The sequence below is a fragment of the Suricata suricatta genome, chromosome 1 (assembly GCF_006229205.1).
Source record: "Suricata suricatta isolate VVHF042 chromosome 1, meerkat_22Aug2017_6uvM2_HiC, whole genome shotgun sequence".
Classification (NCBI taxonomy): domain Eukaryota; kingdom Metazoa; phylum Chordata; class Mammalia; order Carnivora; family Herpestidae; genus Suricata; species Suricata suricatta.
In genome coordinates, this window is record NC_043700.1 from 91,805,635 (window position 1) to 91,828,487 (window position 22,853).

A 22,853-nucleotide genomic window follows, 5' to 3' on the forward strand; every position below is an offset into this window, starting at 1 on the left:
ATATTACTTTGGCTATTCGGGGATTTTTGTGGTTCCATACGAACTTTAAGATAGTTTGTTCTAGCTTTGAGAAGAATGCTGGTGCAACTTTGATGGGGATTGCATTGAATGTGTAAATTGCTTTGGGTAATAATGACATTTTAACAATGTTTATTCTTCAGATCCATGAGCATGGAATGTTTTTCCATTTCTTTGTGTCTTCTTCAATTTCTTCATAAGTCTTTTATAGTTTTCAGCATACAGGTCTTTTACATCTTTGGTTAGGTTTATTCTTAGGTATTTTATGGTTTTTCATGCAGTTGTGAATGGGATCTGTTTCTTGATTTCTCTTTTGTTGCTTCATTTTTGGTGTATAAGAATGCAACTGATTTCTGTACATTGACTTTGTACCCTGCAACTTTACTGAACTCATTGATCAGTTCTAGAAGGCTTCTGGTGGAGTCGATCAGGTTTTCCATGTAGAGTATCATGTTATCTGTGAAAAGGAAAAGTTTGTCTTCTTTGCTGATTCTGATGCCTTTTATTTCTTTTTGTTGTCTGATTACTGATGCTAGGACTTCCAACACTACGTTAAACAAAATGATGAGAGTGGACATCCCTGTTGTGTCTTTGATTTCAGGGAGAAAGCTCTCAGTTATTCCCCATTGAGGATAACATTGGCTGTGGGCTTTTTGTAAATGGCTTTTATGATGTTTAAGTAAGTTCCTTTTATCCCAGCTTTCTCAAGCGTTTTTATTAAGAAGAGATGTATTTTGTCAAATGCTTTTTCGGCATCTATCAACAGGATCATATGATTATTTTCTTTTGTATTGTTAATGTGATGTATCACATTAATGGATTTTCGAATATTGAACCAGCCTTGTAACCCAGGAATAAATCCCACTTAATCATAATGGATAATACTTTTTATATGCTGTTGAGTTTGATTTGCTAGCATTTGTTGAGTATTTTTGCATCTGTATTCATTAATATATTGGCCTGTAGTTCTCTTTTTTTGTTGGATTTCTGCCTGGCTTGGGAATCAAAGTGATATGTGCTTTGTAGAAAGAGTCAGGTAGTCTTCCTTCCATTTCTATTTTTTGGAATAGCTTAAGAAAGATCGGTGTTAACTCTGCTTTAAACATCTTGTAGAATTCCCCTGGGAATCTATCCAGCCCTGGGCTTTTATTCATTGGGAGATTTTTGATAACTGATTCGATTTCCTCACTGGTTATGGTCTGTTCAGATTTTCTATCACTTCCCGTTTGAATTTTGGTAGTGCATGTGTGTTTAAGAATTTGTCCATTTCTTCTAGATTGTCCAGTGGTTGGCATATAATTTTTCATAGTAATCTATGGTGATTGCTTGTATTTCTGAGGGATCGTTGTAATGGATCCATTTTCCTTCATGATTTTGTCTATTTGCATGTTCTCTTTTTTCTTTCTGAAGAGCCTAGCTAGAGGTTTATCAATTTTGTTTATTTTCTCAGAAAACCAACTCTTGGTTTCATTGATCTGTTCAATTGTTTTTATGGATTCTATTTTGTTTAATTCTGCTCTGATCTTTACTACTTCTTTTCTTTTGTTGGGTATGGGGTGTTCTTGTTGCTTCCTTTCTATTTTCCTTAGGTGCTCTGTTAGGTTTTGAGTTTGTGCTTTTTCTAATTTGTTGAGGTAGGCCTGGATTGCAATGAACTTTCCTCTTAAGACTGCCTTTGCTGTGTCCCAGAGAGTTTGCATTGTTGTATTCTCATTTTCATTTGTCTACATATATTTTTTAATTTCCTCTCTAATTGCCTGCTTCACCCAATCATTCTTTCGGAGGGTAGTTTTTAACCTCCACATTTTTGGAGGTTTTCCAGACTTCTTCCTGTGGTTGATTTTAAGTTTCACAGCATTGTGATCTGAAACTGTGCATGGTATGATCTCAATTCTTTTGTATTTATGGAGGGCTATTTTATGACCAAGTACGTGCTCAATCTTGGAGAATGTGCCATGTGCACTCAAGAAGAAAGTGAATTCCCTAGCATCAGGATGCAGAGTTCTAAATATATCTATGAATTCTATCTGTTCCAGTGTGCCATTCAGGTCCTTTGTTTCTTTAGTGATTTTCTGTCTGGTTGATCTATCCATTGCTGTCAGTGGAGTATTAAAGTCCTCTGCAATTAGCACATTCTTATCAGTATGATTGCTTATGTTTGTAATTGTTTTATATATTTGGATGCTCCAGAATTTGGTGTGTGGACATTTATATTAGTTATCTCTTCCTGTTGGATGGACCATGTAATTATTATATAATGCCCTTCTTCAGGTCTTTTTACAGACTTTACTTTAAAGTCTAGTTTGTCTGATACAAGAATGTCTACTCTAACTTTTTTTTTTTTTACTTCCAGTAGCATGATAGATAGTTCCCTATTTTCTCACTTTCAATTTGAAGGTGTCTTCGGTATAAGATGAGTCTCTTGTAGACAGCAAATAGATGGATTTTATTTTTCAATCCATTTTGATACCCTGTGTCTTTTGATTGGAGCGTTTAGTCCATTTACATTCAGTGTTATTAAAAAATATGGGTTCAGAGTCATCGTGTTATTTGTACATTTTATGCTTGTAGTGGTGTCTCTGGTACTTTGCAGGCCTTGCAACATTTCATTCATTGAGTTCCTCTTAGGATCTCTTGTAGGGCTGGTTTAGTGGTGATGAATTTCTTCAGTTTTTCTTTTTTTTGGAAAATCTTTATTTAGCTTTCTATTCTGAATGACAGGCTTGATAAAGGACTCTTGGCTGTGTATTTTACCTTTTCATCACATTGAAGATTTCCTGCCATTCCTTTCTGTCCTGCCAAGTTTCAGTAGATAGTTCTGCTACTACATTTATGTATCTACCTTTGTATATTAAGGCCTATTTATTCCTAGCTGCTTTTAGAATTCTCTCTTTGTATTTTGCTAGTTTCACTATTATATGTTGTGCAGTAGATCAATTCCAGTTACGTCTGACGGGAGTTCTCTGTGCTTCTTGGATTTCAATGTCTGTTTCCTTCCCCAGGTTGAGGATGTTCTTAGCTATGATTTGTTCAAGTACTTCTTCAGCCCCTTTATTTCTCCCTTCTTCTTGTGGAATTCCTGTGATATGGATATTGTTCCATTTGATTACATCACTCAGTTCTTGAATCCTTTCATGCTCTTGGATCAATTTATCTCTCTTTTTCTTAGCTTCTTCTTTTTCCATAATTTTATCTTCTAATTCACCTAGTCTCCCCTCTGCTTCTTCTATCCATGCTGTGGCTGCCTCCATTTTATTTTGCCCCTCATTTATAGCATTTTTAATTCATTATGACTGTTTTTAAGATCCTTGATCTCTGTAGCAATGGAGTCTCTGCTGTCTTCTATGCTTTCTCCAAACCCAGCAATTAATTTTATTACTGTTTTTGTAAATTCTTGTTGAGTTATGTTGCTTATATCTGTTTTGATCAATTCTTTAGCTGTGACTCCTTCCTGGAATTTCTTTAGAGGAGAATTCTTCTGTTTTATCATTTTGGCTAGTTTTCTGTCCCTTGTAAATTTGAAAAGCTTGTTATATGCTCTGACCTGTGAGTACTTCTGTATTACATGGGGCTCATACACTGTTCAGGGCCTGGCTGTTCAGGAGGTGTTTTTAGGAGAGTGTTACTTGCTTTCTGTTGTTTTGACTTTGGTTATTTTACTTCCTTATTCATAGTGATGTTTTGGATCCTCCACCAGGTGTACTTTGGTTTGTTCCTTGACATAGCCCTGGAAACAAAAACAGACAAACAGGAAATAAAAACACACAGATGTACAAACAAAACAAATAAGCAAACAGACAAAAACCAAACAAACAGACAAAAAAAAACCCCACCAAAACCCCAAAAAACAAACTAAACCCATAAAGCCAGAAATACCTGCTACAAGTAAAGAACAGGGTGGAGGTGGTGCTGATGGAGGATCGTATACAAAGAAATGACAGGGGTGGGGAGAAAGAGAAAATGAACATTGACCAGCTAGAGAGAATAAAAGGCTTATTGAGAGAGAGAGAGAGAGAGAGAGAGAGAGAGAGAGAGAGAGAGAGAGAGAGAGAGAAAGGAGAATAAGGAAGGAGGCAAGGAAAAAGAAACCAAGATAAAGTTAGCTAGAGAAACTATATGGTCTGCTTATTCCAGAGAGAAAGTAAAGAAGGAGATGTAGAATATGCATCAAGAGACTGGATTAAATATGTCTGTTTAAGCAAACCAATATCCAATGTAACCAGCCTAGTGGAGGGAAGAGAGAAGAAGGTGAAAAAGGAGAATATATCTAAATAACAAGAACTGACCTGGAATTAATCCAGGCAATGTTGCGGTGCTGGTCTTGAGGAAGGGGCTGTTTGGTTCACAGCACCTATCCAGCTCCAGTAGATAAGGGGCTCTCTAGAGTGGAGGGGTGTGGTTTGGTGTAGGCGGTTCTGCCTCCACTGTGTGCCCTGTGGACTGATCCCTTAGGCCCTGCCTTGGTGATTGTGGGGAGAAAAATTGTGGCCCCCCAGTCCCTTCTTCACGGACCAGGTGTCCCAAATCACTCCTTTGGGTCTGTCCTCCCTGTGCTGTGGGCACAGATTAGGCAGGCTGTCTCTCTCCGCCATCACCTATTTCCCTTGCTTAGCTTTGTTTTAAACTCCCACTTTGTGCACGTTAATGTTGCCTTTCAATATGTGCTCCTGGGATTGTGCTGCAGCACTTACAGTCAGGGGACTGGTTCCTCCTGTTGCCGACTGCTCCCCTGAGGTACCACTGAACCCCAAGGGGACTCCCCTCTTCCGCAGGAGTGTGAGCAGAGCAGCTGGCCCCAGTCCGAAGAAATCCCTGCAATTAGAGATGGGATCTCTCTCCGAAAGCTTTGCAGTTAGAGATGGAACCCAAGGTTTTTCTCTTTTCCTGATACAGATCTACACTTTCTCAACTATTCTTTCTCTTCCCTTTGTCTCTCTGCAGAAGGGGATCCCTCCCCTCTGTGCCTCTGTGACCCACTTTATCTCCCCCAGTTTGCAATCGTGCACTTATTGGGCCTTCTGGTTTTCCTGTTTTCTTTCTGATACGCTCCGTCTCCTTTCTTCCCAGACTCTTAGGGTTCAGAGTCCTTTGGCTTCAGCCCTTCTTTGTTTGAGGTTCACAGGAACTATGGATCCTTCTCCTTCTCTGCCACGTTGGCTCCTTTCTGACTGATTTTCCAATATTTGTAATGATCTCAAAAAGTACTGTATAATTCTCAAATAAAAATTATAATTAACTTATTTAGATCTTTTGAAAAGTATGTCCTGTAGTACACTCTGTCTACGTAATATCCATAAAAGAGATCCATTAGACAAAGTTGGGAAATCAGTATTCTAAGTATAGGAAAGCAATAGATGCCAAAAGAAGAGTATTTCAAAGTAAGATGTATGTTGTCAGTGCCCATTTTGATTTTGACTTTTGTTATCTATTATTTAAGTACCCAAACTTGGGTACTTAAAATGAATGATTATTTATTCAGCCTTCATTTTTGCAGGCTTATGTTTGTTCCACAAAGTCAGCTAGGGTAGTTTGATGGGGCACTGGGGGATCTCTTCCAAGATGACTCACATATATGGCTTTGCCTAAGTTGGGTCCCAAGACCAGTCAGACATCTGAATTCCTTTTCTGATAGCCTTTCTGTTGGGTATTTGGACTTCCTCATGGAATGGGGCTTAGTTCCAAGAGAGAGTATCCCAAGGGTCAGGAAGTGGAAGGTGCCAATTTTTTATTAAACCTGGGTTTGGAAACCGGCACTGAATTGCTTCTGATGTATTCTATTGGTCCATCAGTCCGAATCCAGAGTTGAGGGGAGGAGGTACATTGACCCCATCTCTGGATGGGAGGGTATCAAGTAATTTGAAGGAATGTTTTAAGATTGCCATGTGTTTCTTCAGTGAAAATAACCTTGTTTTTATTATAATACTTATTTTCATTGTAGAAAAAGTCAAACAATACAGAAAATTTCTAGGGATCATTTGATATGCAATTTAATTTGGAAAAACTCTTGATCTTCCAAAGTTAACACTATCCTGTGTCTAGTCATCTGTCTGGTCATGTCTACCATGCAATATTGAGTTAGCTAACCACACATTTGTGTTTTATAAAGAAAATATTTAATTTTTAGATTTAATATATTAATTCTTTGTGTTTATTAAGTACTTAGCTTTTGTTAATTCCAGTGTAGGCTTAGAAGTGAATGTTTGTGTGTGTGTATGCACACAGGTATCTGCGTGTACACACCCACTAATCTTTATGGAACACTTCCACTTCTTCACATTTTGTTTTTCTGTGACCTTTCATTAACTCTAAGTCAAGTCTCTTTTTTACCATACTTGCAATAGATACTCCAAAGGAACAGTGGGAATTCCTTTTAGGGAAGATGGTGAAACCATTGAGGGTGGTTTCTATTTTAGAAGGCACCTGGGTGGCTCAGTAGGTTAAGTGTCCAACTTGAGCTCATGACCTTGCAGTTTGTGAGTTCAAGCTGTGTTTCAGGCCCACTGCTATCAATGTGGAGCCTGCTGCAGATCCTCTGTCTCCTTCTCTCTGTCCCCTCACACTTTTGCTCTCTTAAAAATAAATAAACATTAAAAAAAAAAAGAAACTCAGGGGTGCCTGGGTGGCTCAGTCAGTTAAGTGTCCGACTTTGGCTTAGGTCATGATCTCACAGTCTGTGGGTCTGAACCCCGAATCAGGCTCTGTGCTGACAGTTCAGAGCCTGGAGCCTGCTTCAGATTCTGTGTCTCCCTCTCTCTGCCCCTCCCCTACTTACTCTCTGTTTCTCTCTCTCAAAATAAAATAAAGATATATAAAAAAAAACTCATATAATTCAGGTATTAATCAGCCAGTTACTTGAATTCCCTTCATAACATTTCCACCACGTAATTATCCAGGCTTCACCAGAATAGCTCCAGCAATACAAGATCTCCTAGTATCATGTGGTAGTTTCATCTTCATACATTTCTGTGTTTTCACTTTTTTTCTTATTGAACTAAATTTCCATCCCTGGAACTTCTTAATGTACCAAAATTTCTAAACCCTCTTAGCCTCAAAACACCTTCAGAATTAAAAATGTTTATCATGGCCCTTTATTGTGGTGCTGATGTTTCATACTCTAAACTCAACAATCTGATTTTTTCAACTGTTCCTCTTAACATAGTTTCAACTGACTTTCCACCTAACCACTTAAATCTTTGAATGTATTCTAGTTTGTTGATGCTCTTAAATATTGTTTAGTATTTAAGAACATAACACTGTTAAATAATAAGTGGTATTTAAGAACTGAACACATAACTCTAGAATGATATCCCTCCATAATGTGCTAAGCTGTTTATTTTCAATTAGAAGAGGTTGCAAAGTGGCTAATTAGTGTTCTTATAGTCTAAGCAATACCTGTTCAATGTCTTCTTCATGTTTTGTTTCCTTCAAAGTTGTGGATTTGAAATCTGGAAGAGGAAAAGAAGTTTCTATTACATTTATTTATTTATTTATTTATAAATGTTTTACTTTTAAGAGAGCACAAGCAGGGGAGGAGCAGAGAGAGAGGGAGACAGAAGCTATGAGGCAGGCTCTGTGCCAACAGCATGGAGCTGAATGTGGGACTTGAGCTCATTAGCCACGATATTATGACTTGGCTAAATTTGGAAGGATACTCAACCAACTGAGCCACCCAGGTGCCCCTTTTATTTATTTATAATGCAGTGAATACTTAATTTCTTTTTCTTCTAGTCTACCAGAGTTTGTCAATCTTGAAAGGTAGAGAAGCATTTAGTGGCTAAATGACTTTTCAACCTTTTCATTCTTTTCTTTGTCAAGGTCTTTGAAAACAATTGTTTTAAGATATATGGCAACATAACAACAGACATACTAAAAAAACCTTAAAGATAAATTAGATAAATTATTAAACATATTTTATATATTTTCAAGTGACCAAGTAATGTATAAAAATACTACATAGGGGCACCTGGGTGGCTTAGTTGGTTAAGCATCTGACTCTGGCTTAGGTCATGATCTCATAGCTAGTGAGTTCAAGCCCCACGTTAGGTTCTGTGCAGACAGTTCAGAGCCTAGACCCTGCTTTGGGTTCTATGTCTCCCTTTCTCTGCCCCTCCCCTGATCACACTCTGTTTCTCTCTTTTTCTCTCTCAAAAATAAATGTTAAAAAATAAAAAAAATTAAAAAAAATACTGCATACAGACAAAGGAAAGGAATGATGTGTGTGTATTGGATTCTATGTTCAATTTTATAAATAATTGTTAAATTCTTGGTTGGTACCATGCTGGAATATTGAATATTGAATCTGAATGTCCCTGATGTAAGATATGATGCATAATATTCATGGTTTCAGGCTACCTTCAATTCCAGGTCAATTAATTTCTAATTATTTAAGTTAATGAGTTAAATTCTCTAAGCCAATTGTGGATATGACCCTTCAAATAGACAACATGGAGGCAAATTTTTCTTGCATATTTGTAATGAATTTATTTGAATTTACATCCTTGTAAAATTTGACCATCCATGTGTATGGTTAGATACATATTTGGTATATACGTAGGTATGATGCTAAAGTATCTTTCTTAATGGTTAATTGATTATAAGGGATATTTTCAGTTTTGAAAATGTTAAAATTGGTAAGAAAAGTTAGAAAACAGAAGGTTAGTTTAGGACTCACATATCCTTAAGTATATCTGATTGCAGATGCCAGTCCATGTCTCCTTTGCTACAGTAATGTGTTATGTAGAGGTCGCATTGATTCTATACATAGATCACATCACCAGAGCCTTTTGTGGTATGGATAGAAAAAATATTATGACACTGTAACAACTTAAGCAGTTGTTATAAAAGCAATTTGTTACTGTGCTTTTCTTACCCCTGGAATGCAGTGACTATATTTATTATTTGATCAACCACTAATCTGGAAGCTCCTTCTTAGAAAACCTGCATAAAACATGTGCCTACCATCATTCTTAAATACTATAAATGCAGAACTAAAAGCTTCCATAATGGAAATGATGGTAGAAAAAATTGGTCCAGATTAATAATGAAAACTGTAACCAATAAACAGTTGCTGTGACTCTGAGATGAGGCCATGTTGGATTTGCCAACCCAGAGTATAAGTAAGTACATCTGCTACTGGTCTCTTTTACATGACTTTTTCCTGTTTGAAAATGGTATCTTACTTTGTAAATAATACATGAAAAATTAATTTTATTTAACTTACAGGGCATGAATCCAAGTAGTACAGTTCTAGAAAGGAAATTAAAAGGCAAGCTGTACAACATTTTGGGGGGACTTTCAGTAATTCAATTGTTTCTTTTATATATGATTACCTCTGTGTGAAACAGTTTAATTTAAATAGATATTAGATAGCTCTATTCTGTGAACATAAAGCAGAGTAACTGAAAATTTTTAGTTTGCGGTACTTAGAAATATAGAAACTGATAATTGAATTTTCTAGTTCCCATCCCAAAAATGCCATTTATGCCTCTTCTTAAAATTTCCAGAGGTGGAAAACTTTCTAACCCTGTGGCTAGTTTCCTTTTTGGGAAACTGTCGTTGAAAGGCATTTCTTACATTCAACCAAATATGGCACTCTGTTGAATTTACATAAATTTTTAGCTCTTCTACATGATAGTTTTTAATATATTTTAAGATAAACATTATACATTCTTAATGTTCTTTTCCTTAAAACAGAATTTTTCCAGACAGTTTTTACTGACAGATTTAATTTCTATTTTACCTCTTCTGGTCACTGTTTCTCTGTCTCTGTCTCTGTCTCTGTCTCTCTCTCTCTGTCTCTCTGTCTGTCTGTCTCTCTCTTTTTGTTAATATTGCTATTGGATATTTGGGATAGTATGAAGAGTCAGTGAATTTCCTAACAAACTAATTCTCATTCTAATTAAAGTGAAAAAAGAAATTCTAATTATTTTCATGTAGGTCAATGTCTATCTTGCTAAGGTCAGAGGCTGGAAATAAATTAACACCAAAGAGAATTCATGCTATGTGTAAGAGAGAATTTTACTGGAAATGAAGTATAAGATCCATTGTTTCTCCAAAATTTGAAGTACAGGCAGCCTGCTGCAAACGTGACACAGAGAGTTATCCACATATAGAGATTTTAGCCAAATAGTAAGGGCTATTCTGCATCCAAATTTTTTTCTTCTTTTAAGTTTAACGTCTGTAGTTACAATAGAAAGAGTCTCTGGCAAACAGTAAAAAAATGAAATTTATTGGATAGATGTGGATTTAGAATTAAAAAATACTAAAGCACAGAGAGAATCCCTGATCTCAGACAAGAAGGAAAGCACATCCCTATTAGGATGATTCTTTTGGCTTTTGTATGGAAGCCAAAAATTGTTAGCCTTTGAGATCCTCTGTTGAACACTGCAAATCTAGGGGAGACAAGTGATTGTGTTAGATTGTTTTACCATACCTCCATTTAAGGGTAAGGGTAGCATCTCATGGCAAAATCTGAGTATTGTGCAGGGAAAAGGAACATATAACCACTATTTCTGTCTAACTAACTTCTAGATTCTAAGCTTTTAGTTTTATACATCTGGGTTATATTTCAAAAAGAAATTCATGTAAGAAAGATAACAGCAATATATTTAGTCATAAGTTTTAAATATGAATCAAGAGATTCTCTCTTATGAATTTTTATTAAGATGGAAGGAGAAACACAAATACATTGATTGCTTTACATGAGGTGTTGTGACCTTTCTGGAAGGGCTCTAGAGGGGAAGTTTGGGTGCTCCAGAAAAAGAACCCTATTCTAAAATTTTGCATGGGCTCACTGCTCACAAAGCACAAGTCTTTACTGTGATATTTGTATTAATTTAAAAGGTAGATGTTTAAAGCTACCTATGAGGAATTTATCAATGTTACTGTCTTGATGGCAGCTCTAGATTCTACTTCTGCCTGCCAATTGTCTTGCCTAGCAGTCTGGGTTCACTTTACTCTGCAAAGAGCATTGTGGTTGATTGGAATAGAGAGATTATGGACCGGTGATGGGCCTTGGACTTTTTGCTGGGGAATAGCCATAGGAAGTAGGTCAAAGAGACTGGGTGGTTGGAAGAATATTTCCAGTGACTCTTTATTAAAATAATTACCAGAAACTGATGATCATGGTGTAGAGAAACTGGCAGGCAGAAATCTATAATTTATTATATAAAAGGGATAGTTTCTTGAAGACAGGTAGAAAAGTTGTGGATAGAGAATAATGCAGTGTTTCAAGTAGGTTGAAAGTAAATAGTAATTTTATCATCTTAATTTTGAAAAATAGATTAAGTGAAATAATGAAAAAATGATGAATGAATCATAGGAAGTCATAATTATATACTTTCTGAGTCTAAGGTAAAATTTAACAGGAGGACATGAAGAACTACCATGTGAATTTAAGGAGCTGTGGAATAGGTGCACAGAAGCATTCTAGCTAGACCTGGTGAAGATACAAAAGATAAATGTTCTTTTAGTAGTGATAGGAATTTGGAAAAGTGAACTGATTTTGTACTTGCCTAGGAACAAATAGCTGGCATGGGAACAAATCTGTTATGTTCTGTTTATTGGTTTATTTCTTCTATTGTATTGGATCCCAGTGGACTATTTTTCTGAACTATTCTTTGCTTTTGGGGAAGGAATTAGCTTTATTTTGAGGCAATATATGTTCACAGTCTCTTACTGTGTTTAAAAAAAAGCTTATTTATGGAAATTTCTGACACCAAGCATTTAATCATTACAAGTCACTATTAACTGTTACTCCTGTGCTTTGCCAAGACCTTGACAGATGATATTCATAGGAATGATCAGAATCAGTAAAATATTCCCAACTATCTTCATAATAATGATAATAATGATTGAGTTCTACACATCATAATATTGGAGTTAAGTCTAGTTAACTAGCTATTATGTTCTAACTCCTTGATTATAATTATGTCATTGGCTGATAAATGTCTATTAAACAGAGCAACTAATAAAAAATTTCATATACCATGCCTATTTTTGGTAATAGAGCTTACTGCAAGTACAAGAAACATAACTGAATAAGCAACTCAGATTCTGAAGTTGGACATATCTGAAGTTTTATGTATCAGATATACATCTACATGTATTCTCCCATGATATTTAGCTCCCACATTGGGCCTCCATTTTGGGAGGCACAAGGTACTTTAATTTATCCTCATAAGGAGAGATATAATTCCAATCAGGGTAGGGTCTTCTTCAAGGCAATGGCAAGTTGCCATCATCTAAAAATCTTGAGTCAAGATGATTGGTGAGACAATTTATAGCCCGTACTACTAAATCTAGTTTCAAGGGCATAACTGATATTTATAGTTTCTCTCCTTCATTATCCAGTTTATATTTTCCTTACCTTTTTTTTCCCCCAAAACCTTAGCTGGCCTAGGTTATTTTCCTGTTAGGATGACCTATATCTTCATCCTTAAGTGCTCTGAACCCTTACTTTGCCTTTCTTGAGTTATGGTTGTTGCAATAGTCACAGAATACAGATATATTAAGAAATGTGACATATACAAAATAAATACACATGACAAAATTGTATGATACTCATCAATTAAGTAAGGAAAGTAGGCAGTATGAAAGTAATGTGGTTATGCAGGTAAGCACAATGCAATGTAGCAGCAATTTAAACATTTATTTGAATTACTTCTTTGTATGTCTTAATTTCAGAATTTCAAAATTATTTTATATAAATATTTTTCAAGAACAATGGTCATTCTAAAATTCAAATTGTTTTATCAAGGAAGAAGTATATTACTTCTTCAGAAACATTCTGTGCAGCAAGGAGTAAATCAAAGAACATTGTGGTAGTTTTCTTACTACCCATCTATGTGCCAGACCTGAAAGTGGAATTGACCCCAACTTTGACTTTATCCTGATTGGTCTAAGCCAGTCAGTATTATCTTACCTCCTTTGCTCTGCTGATAAGTTCACATTCAAATTCAGTTTTCCCAGGGCATTTCCTGATAATTGTTTTAGGATTTTCTGTAATGCTGTAAAAGTGACTCACTCTTACTCTCAGGATGTAAATGAGGAGGCATGCTCCTGGAAGCTGTCTTTCAAATGAGGAAAGTCAGCTGGAGGATGAAACTTAAACATGGAAAAGGGGAGAAAAGAGAAAATCAAAAGAACTGGAAAATTTGCCATGTGCCTATAGCCTAATTACTTCGAGAATCTCAGCCAATAAATTTCCTTTATTATATAATTCAGCTGAGATTGAGTTTACTTTCATTATCAACAGACAACATTCTCCCTGAGACATTGGGTGAAGTTAGATTATTTGAGCTGTAGAGGAGTCCAGAGTTTAGCCCCTTTCTTATCTGTAAAATTGAAGGACTGATAATCTATAGAGGTTTAGTGATTATCTAGTGTAAGCAAAGTGATAAAGGCCACTAAAGGGAATATATTAGAGAACTAAATTTAGATGGAACCCTACTTCTTCATAACACTTATCATTACTTGATATTATATGCTTCTATTTTGTCTTTCTCATAAATTATAAGCTTTATGATGGTAGGGATTTTGTCTAATTAATTTATTCTTGTATTTCTAGTGCATAGAATTAGGTTTGGCACATGTTAGAAGTTGAGGAGCTATTGAGATGTATGAATGAAAAAAATTAAGAGCCTAGCTCAGATCTGGCAGTATAAATATATGGTGGAAAATACTGACCCAGTATCATAGCTATTAAAGAGAATACTCATCCTGGGTACATGAGAAAAGAGATTATGGAGCTTGTCCATGATTATGGAATGGCACCTTTCCAATGCCTGGCACTTAGTGAATGATAACTACAACTTCAGTGTTGTATGATGTGATCCAGTGGTTATGCCCGAGGATGGATGGTGAGGGAATCTAGCACGCCAGCTAGAGTAGTATTGACATAACTCACCACATGGTCCAATTAGAATAGGGAAACAGTTTATTAAAGTAATTTGGAAGTCAAAAGTAAAAGTATGTCAAATTAATGTGATGTTGAAGTCTTGGTTTTGAAGTTCATGGCTTAGTTGTTTAATCTTATTGGAGAAAACATAAGTACTACTAGATGAACTAACTAAATATAGCTTGCTTAAAGTAAAAGTAGTAGTGATGAGGCAAAATAAAGTTATAAAGAGATTGCCAGAAAAAAAATGTAGCCCAAAGACCCTTAGAAACATAGTTGGATATATGTAAGGGAGATGCTGGGTCTAAGAAAATTTGTTGTTAGGACTTATTTTAAAGGTGGAGAAAAGAAATAGAGAAAGTTCTGCTTTCAACCTGCATTAAAAAAAACAAAAAAGCAGTGGAAAGAATTTATGAAACTGGCTGTCGTGTTTAAATTTAGCAAGTCAGCTAAAAGAAGGTTCAAAACAATGAGCTATACTGTTGTAGCTGCTTATTTTTACTGAGTCTATTGGCAAAAGTCTCTCATTTCTTCACACTTACTTTTCAAAGACCCTGGAGTCCCAGGTTTCATTTAACAAAGTAACAGCTTTCAAATAATAATCTGGTGTCTGTTTCAGCTTCTGGTTCTCTCTTTTCCCTTTGTATCCTTCCCCTCTCATTATTTTTTTTTTTTAGTTCCCTTCCCCCATCTCCCCTCACTACAAGACCTTTTTTTTTTTCTTTTCTCCTATTCAGTTTCTCTTTTGATTACAGAAGATGTCAGTTAGGTATAAAAATTATCCCATGCATGTGAAACATGTTTGGTGACAAAGTCTGGAGATTTCACAGGGGATTCAGTTCCAGGGTGGCCATCATGCTATATAGCACATTGGTTTTGAGGGTTGGGATCAGCTTGAAGGGATTGGAAGTAATTAGTCTCTTGGAACCTCTGGAAACTAGGAGCTACTCTGTCATTCCAGACGGTTGTAATAGAAAGAGTCTTTGTGATTAGACAGACCTTGTTAAATTCTAGGTTCATTTTTTAAAAATTAGCTATATGATGTTGGATATGTAGCCTCAATTTTATGGGTTTCAGCTTTCTAGTCTGTAAAATGAGAATAGTAATACACAGCTCAAAGTATTTTGTGAAAAATAAATGACTGAAGCCCAGAAAGTGATTAGTATAGTCCCTGGCATTTGGTAAGCATTCACTAAATGATAGCTGTTCTCATTTTTCTCTTGGGTTGATTCTAGTTTCACACATCTTCTGTTGGTGTCCATCTCAGACCAAATATGTGGTGCTGTTCTGGAATCTGAACCAGAACAGAAATACTTAAGGTGTGTGCTGCTGAGTCTTATGGGCAGAAGGATGTGCTTTTCTGTTAGGATTTTGGTGTCTGAATTGGTGACCTTCAAGTGACTCACAGGATAGGCTTGCTAAAGCTCTCTTTTTGGATATGGAGGTCATATAGTAGTCCCTTTCCATGGTTTTGCCTTCCACTGTTACATGGCTTGAAAGAAGATGATCCTTGTTCTGATGTATAGTCAGAAGGTCAGTTGTAGCCTAACACTTTATCACAATGTCTACATCATTCGCCTAATTTCATTTTATCATGTGGGCATTTTATCATCACACATCATCATAAGAAGAGTGAATATAGTACCATAAGATATTTTGAGAGAGAAAAAAGTTCACATAACTTTTTAATATATTATAATTATTCAATTTCATTATTACAGTTTTAATGTCTTACTGTACCTAATTTATAAATTAAACTTTATAATAGGTGTGTATGTATAGGAAAAAAAACATAGTACATATGGGGTTTGGTATTATCCAGTTTCAGGCATCCACTGGGAATCTTGGAATGTATACCTCAGAGATGAGAGACAGGGGACTACTGCATTCATTGTGCACCTGCACAGCAACATGGTGACCTTTTTGGTTAGTGCCAGTGTTAATCAGTTTTTCTAAAATTATCAGGTTTAAATCTCTATGAATCAGAGAGTTTAACATATAATCTTGCAGTTTGCATTTGCAAGTAGTGAAATCTTTTTATAGAGCCAATATCCCATTGAAAATATAGATTTTTTAAAAATATGTGTTGCTTTTATTTTTAAGTTAACATATAGTGTAATATCCGTTTCAGGTGTACAATATAGTGATTCAACACTTCCACATGTCACCTGGTTTTCATCACAATAAGTACACTCTTTAATTCTCATCATCTATTTCAGACATCACCCCCCTGCCTCTGGTAACCATCAGTTTTCTCTCTGTAGTTAAGACGTCTGTTTCTTGGTTTGCCTCTCTTTTTCTCTCTTTTTTCTTCTTTTCTCATCTGTTCTGTTTCTTAAATTCCATATTGGAGTGGAATAATATGGTATTTGTCTTTGAATTATTTTGCTTAGCATAATACTTTCTAGCTCCATACATTTTGTTGCAAATGGCAAGATTTCATTCTTTTTATGGTTGAGTAATATTCCATTGTATATATAAACCACCTCTTCTTTATCCATTCATCAGTAAATGGACACGTGAGCTGCTTCCATAATTTAGCTAATGTAGGTAATGCTGCTCTAAACATTGGTGTACATGTGTACCTTTGAACTAGTGGTTTTGTATTTTTGGGGGAAATACCTACTAGTGTAATTGCTGGATCATAGGGTAGTTCTATTTTTAACTTTCTGAGGAAATTCCTTACTGTTTTCCAGAGTGGTTGCACCAGTTTACATTCCTACCAACAGTAGTGCAAGAGGGTTCTCCTTTCTCCACATCCTTGCCAGCACCTGTTGTTTCTTGTGTTGTTGAGTTTAGCCACAGAATATAGAGTTTGTATCACATAAAACCATAATGTTACTCAAATATGGAAAATCTAAGACCTACAATTTGCCCTTTTTGTGCATAAGCTACATGGCATCCAATATGAAGGTCATCCCAGTAGGTTTACTTGCATTTTACTAGTTCTAGGGTTCCCAAGAAATCAAAAGTCAAACTGGAAGTTGCAGAATTTATGTAGGCCATAAATACATTTTGAATTTATGTGAACATGACACTGTAGTGTTTTTCTTCCTTCCATTTTTTTGTTTGGTGTACTTTTTAGATAAAACAGGAGTAAGATTATTGGTAAAGTGTTCTATTTGAGCCTTGTTGATGCTAAACCAATCTTTATTATTTATTTATTTTTTCTGTTTGCCCTTAAGAAAGTTCTTGAGATGCATTTCATGACTTTATCTGGAATCTTATATGAGGCTCAGTTTAACTCCTCAGGTCCTTCTCTATTGCTGAAGATGGGGCACAAAGCAAAGTCTTGTTATTTTGCTGTAAATGCTGTTCTGGTTAGCATAAATTGCAGGAGCACCCTACAGTCTTGCAATAATATAAAATTTCTTGTTTTCAGTATTTCAATATTTTTGAAATAGAGTTTGATCTTTGAGTAAAGTTTTTTGGCTTTAGAAATTTTTGATAAATGAAAAGTGTAATAGTTTGCCTGTCTTTCAGAACTCACATTTTTCTGAATCTGCTACTACTCTATCCTTTGTTCAGTTTCAGGCTTAGTGCTGGTTTACATCCTAGGTAATGTACTTATATAAGTCAGAGGATCTTAATAAGAGGTAGGAAAATAATTAATTGGCTAAGGTTTGAATAAATGCCCTCAATTATTGGCATTCTACTGTCCAAATGATTTGGTTTTCTTTTAAAAATCACACTGTAAAAAATATTTGGCTTCTGTCATGTATTCTGTTACTCTCCAGAAGGACTCCTAACTAGTACTGTAGTTCTGTTGCGTGGAAGTTTTTACCTTATGCTGAAGTGAGTTGAAGGTTTTACCTTGAACCTGAGTCTTTCACTGACTTAGTTCTTGACATCTGTTGTTGGCCATTACCAATGTCAACAACTACCTTTCCTGTTTGTGTGTCTGTTTCCTGTGACCTGCTTTTGTGAGCTATCACTGCCCTATCCACCATGGATTGGAAAGTAGGATGAGTATTTTGCTTAGCGATATTTATACACCATCTGTTCCTTTTTCTCTTTGCATTGTTGATTCCCACAGCTTTGCCTTGCTATGTGGGCCTGGCCTGGTTTTCTTCCTTTTTTAAACAATTTTATTTATTTATTTTGGGGGGGGGAGAGAGAGATGTTTCAGATGTACAATATAGTGATCCAATATTTCTATACATGACTCAGTGCTCATCATGGTAAATGTACTCTTAATCCCCTTCACCTATTTCACTCATCTCCTCTCTGGTATAATGACCACTTTGTTATCTATATTTAGGAGTCTGGGTTTTTTTTGTTGTTGTAGTTTGTTTGTTTGTCTCTTTTTTACTTTGTTCCTTTGTTTTGTTTCTTAAATTCCACATATGAATGCAATCATACAGTATTTTCTTCCTCTGACTGACTTTTTGCACTTAGCATTATACCTTTTAGATCTCTCCATGTTGTTGCAATAGGTAAGATTTCATTCTTCTTTATGGCTGAGTAATCCATTGTCTATATGAAACTACATCCTTCTCCATTTATTCATTGATGGACATTAGGGTTGCTTCCATATCTTGGCTATTGTAAATAATTCTGCAGCAAACATAAGGGTGCATATATCTTTTTGAATTAGTGTTTTCATTTTCTTTATGTAAATACCCAGTAGTGGAACTACTAGAGCATATGATAATTTTATTTTTAATTATTTTTTCTATAAATGTTTGTATTAAGAAAAGTTCAAATAACTTAGCATTATACCACAAGGAACTAGAAAAGAACAAACCTGAGATTTAGTAGAGGAGGGAAATAACAAAGAAAAATAAAAAATACAGTAGAGGCCAGAATAAATACTAACATAACATTGAAAGGAATGACCAGATTTTCCAAAAAAAAAAAAGGCAATGCTTTAGCTACATTAACTAAGGAAAAAAAGACGACTCAAAAACCAAAATGAGAAATGGAAAACAATATAGTAGATATCCTAGAAATACATGTGATAGATTAATATAAACAACTGTATACTAATTAATGAGATAACTTAGAAAAGATCCAGATAATTCCTAAAATGTGCAAGTTACCCAGATTGAATCATGAATCTTGAATTCTTACACAATAATCAGAATAAAAGCTGAATTAGTAATGAAAAATCTTCCAGCACAGAAAAGCCCACAACTGCATGGTTTCATTGGTGAATTCTACCAAACATTAAAAAAAAAGACAGGCTTTATCAACATCTTATAAATAATGGAGTAGAGGGAACACATCCAAAATCATTGTATAAGGCTAGCATTACCCTAATATCAAAGCAGGATATAAACAATACAAGAACAAAAAGGTCTAAGTTGTCCTATATAAATATCGCTACTCTGGCTTTCTTTGGACATCCATTTGGTTGATAAATGATTTTCCACCTTGCCACTTTTAATCTGCAGGTGTCTTTAGGTCTACAGTGAATCTCCTAAATTCATATCAAAACCACCCATTTTAAGTTCTGAGTCAGTGGGTGGACTGAAGATAAGTGAACTTGACTAGAAAGTCAAGGACCCATTGGTGCTGACTCTGCTTTCTTCCCTAGATGTGGATGTGGTCTGGCTGAAGCTATTTAAGGTAAGAATGAAAAGATCCTGTTTTTTTTTTTTTTTTTTTTTATGGAGGAGGGTCAGAGGAAACAAATGGAGGAGTGAAAAGATGATGAACATAAATTCTTTTGGAGTCATAAAACTGATGGCATATCAAGCACTCAGTTTCTCAGAATCTGTGCACATACTCTTGCTAACAACTACTACTGCTGTTCCTCATCCCACCCCCAGGCAGGGTGAACTCAACTTCACTGTGCTGCATTGGGTCTTATTCTCTGTGGCCATATTGCTTCCAATAAGATCTTATATCCTTGACTTATTAGTCATGAATGCAGTTTAACTTCATGTGGTGATTGCATGTTGCTCTTTTCTACCAATGACTTACTAGGGTCAATATATATACCACATCTTCTTGATCCACTCATCAGGTGATGGACATTTAGGCTTTTTCCATGTTTTGGCTATTGTTGACATTGCTGCTATGAACATTGGGGTACATGTGCTCCTATGCATCAGCACTTCTATATATCTTAGGTAAATCCCTAGCAGTGCTATTGCTGGGTCATAAGGGAGTTCTATGGATAGTTTTTTGAGGAACCTCCACACCATTTTCCAGACATATCAGATAAAGGGCTAGTATCCAAAATCTACATGGAACTCACCAAACTCCACACCCAAAAAACAAATAACCCAGTGAAGAAATGGGCAGAAGACATGAACAGACACTTCTCCAAAGAGGACATCCAGATGGCCTACAGGCACATGAAACGATGCTCAACATCACTCATCATCAGGGAAACACAAATTCCTTTTAATAAAGGTATGAATAACTGATAGAATAGTAATATTTGGGTAAAGTTTAATATACAATGTGCTTATTACTTTCCATTTTATATATGGAATATATTTATTTTATTTCATATAAAAGTTGGCTATACTTTCAATTTTTAATTTCAGTTTATGGTTCATTTACCCACGTTTTTAGGTCTTTCTTTCCTATTAGTCAGATAAACCAGTTTTTTGAATTAACAAAATACTTCCAAATCATTTGGTTTAATACAATGCAGATTTTTTTCTTTCTTATGATAACACATTCAGCAGTAGTTTTATTTTTAAGTAAATGAAATATAGATACAAAGACACGCTTTTCTATCCTTTTCTCTCATGTCTATATCTAGAGGTGAACAGATATATCTAAAGTTGGTAAAATTTATGATAAACTTTGAATTTATACAAAAATTAGGATTTTTGTTGAAATTCCATTCACAAAATACTTAGGGGATAATAGCTATCTATACAATATTGAGTCTTTCTATTCTGAAAATATCTCTCTAAGTATTTAAGTCTTCTGCTATGTCTTTGAATAAATTATTTTTTCCGTTAAGTTTTTGCATGTATTTTATTAAACTTTATTTCTAAATACCTTATAAATTAAAAAAAAAACTTCTAAAAATGTTTTATTTATTTTTGAGAGAGAGAGAATGAATGCATGGTAGCAGGGTAGGGGCAGAGAGAGGGGGAGACACAATCAGCCCAGACAGCCCTGACAGCAGTCAGCACAGAGCCTGATGCGGGGCTCAAATTCATAAACCATGAGATCATGACCTGAGCCAAAGCTGGACGCTTAACTGACTGAGCCACCCAGGTGCCCCACCTTATAAATTTTTGATGAGCTTTTAAGAAGAGTCTGTTGCAGACTTTTTGTGTATTGGCTAATCTAGTAGCAATTCTTAACCTGCTCTGCAGCTTGAGGTGGCCATATGACCTAGTACTGGCCAATGACACTTAAGTCCAATTGACTGATTATTAGGAAGATTTTTTTTCCTGGTAAAAGATATGTTACTAGTTATATACTTTCCCTTTTCTTGCAGTTTGTGATGCAATTATGAATTCATGGCCCTTAGGGATTCTTCACCTATTCTGTGATTAAGAAATGATGAAATCTCAGTATAAAACATGAGTCAGATGGATGGAAAACGCTCTAAGGTACTCACTGACATTGTAGAGTATCTGAATTATGTGACTGCTTACCTCCAGATATTTTGCCATGTGAAAAAAAAATAAACCTTTATTTGTTTAAGTCACTATAATTTTGTTTTCTGTTTCTTTCAGACCAAACCAGTTTTGATATAGTAGCTATTTTGATTCTAAATGTTTGTATTGTTTGTTGCTGTTGGAAATTAATTATTGTTTTCTGAGCTTATATCTAGCAATCTTCTTAAACTTTATTATTTCTAATAAGCTTAAATTCTCTTGAATCTTTAATGCTTATGTATATTATATATTATACCATATATTATGAAATATGGTGGTATTTATAGGAATAACCAGGACAGGAAACCAAGAAGTAGAGCTGAAAGTCATTTTTCTGTTTCTTTGGATTGGCCACATTAAGGCTCTCTGAGGTTTGTCTAACTGGAATTAATTTCAAGCAAGATTATAAACTTTTTTGAGTTTTGTCATTATTCCCATGTCAACATACAACAGATTCCAGTAGTGAAAACAGTTCTATAATTTCAAAAGTTTGTGACATTCATTAACAGTTTATCACTAAAAATATCTGCCTTTAAATAAAAAATTGAGACAGTAGTTAACTGAATTATTGTACATGAGTTTTAAAAGAGAATATTCCCAGACTCCTGAACAAATGATTTGGGAATACATTTTTAGATTCTTAAAATCCAGATATATTTAGGACAAGGGTTTGCCAATAGTAGTAAAGAGATGATGGTTGAAGAAAACTATGAGCTGTGACGTGGATTATTAGTTACCCAAGAACTTAACTTTACATTCTTTTACTCTCTATGCTTGATTTAATAGACCATAGAGCAGTCTGAACAGAGTTATAGAGTTAGCTTTATTTGAAATACATTTACTGGGGGTGGAGCCAAGATGGTGGAGAGGAAGGGAGCTCTGTAAACTCCCTCCGCACCGTTTTTCGAACTGAGAAGGATATTACGTTCATCTGAGAGAGCGGAAGGAGAAAATACGAACTCCAGAGGGAATAGAACCTCAAAGATACCTGAGTGAGTGGGGGCGAACGGGGGAGATCCGAGGACGGGCCAGCCCGGGACAGCAGGGGAGGTAAGATCCGCAGCCCAATGTGGCGCAAGTGCGCAGCGCCCGGGAGACAAAGGGAAGAGACAGAGTTGGAACACGCTCATAGAACTGTCTCTGGGGAAGAGGTATAGAACGCTTGGCTGTGCTTGGAGACAGAAACACACTCCATAGATAACTGCTGGGCAGCCAGAATCCCGAACCGAGGAGGTGCAAGAGAAGGAATAGCTTCCAGCCCTAAGCCATCTCGGCGGGGAATCAGAGGCGCCTGTGGCGGCGAGAAGCAGCTGCTCTGGGGAGGTGTGCGCCGCGGAGGGAGCGACCTGAGCGGCGACTGC

General features: G+C 35.8%; 1 long non-coding RNA gene across 2 annotated transcripts in view; it reads left to right on the forward strand.

Moving 5' to 3' along the window:
- LOC115272864 overlaps positions 1-21,533 on the forward strand; it is a 104,374-nt gene extending 82,841 nt beyond the window's left edge. For both annotated transcript variants that reach the window (XR_003900577.1, XR_003900563.1), the window contains 2 exons: positions 19,312-19,486; positions 21,330-21,533. This is a non-coding gene — a long non-coding RNA (uncharacterized LOC115272864). The remainder of the gene's footprint in view (positions 1-19,311; positions 19,487-21,329) is intronic.
- Positions 21,534-22,853: the final 1,320 nt, after the last annotated feature.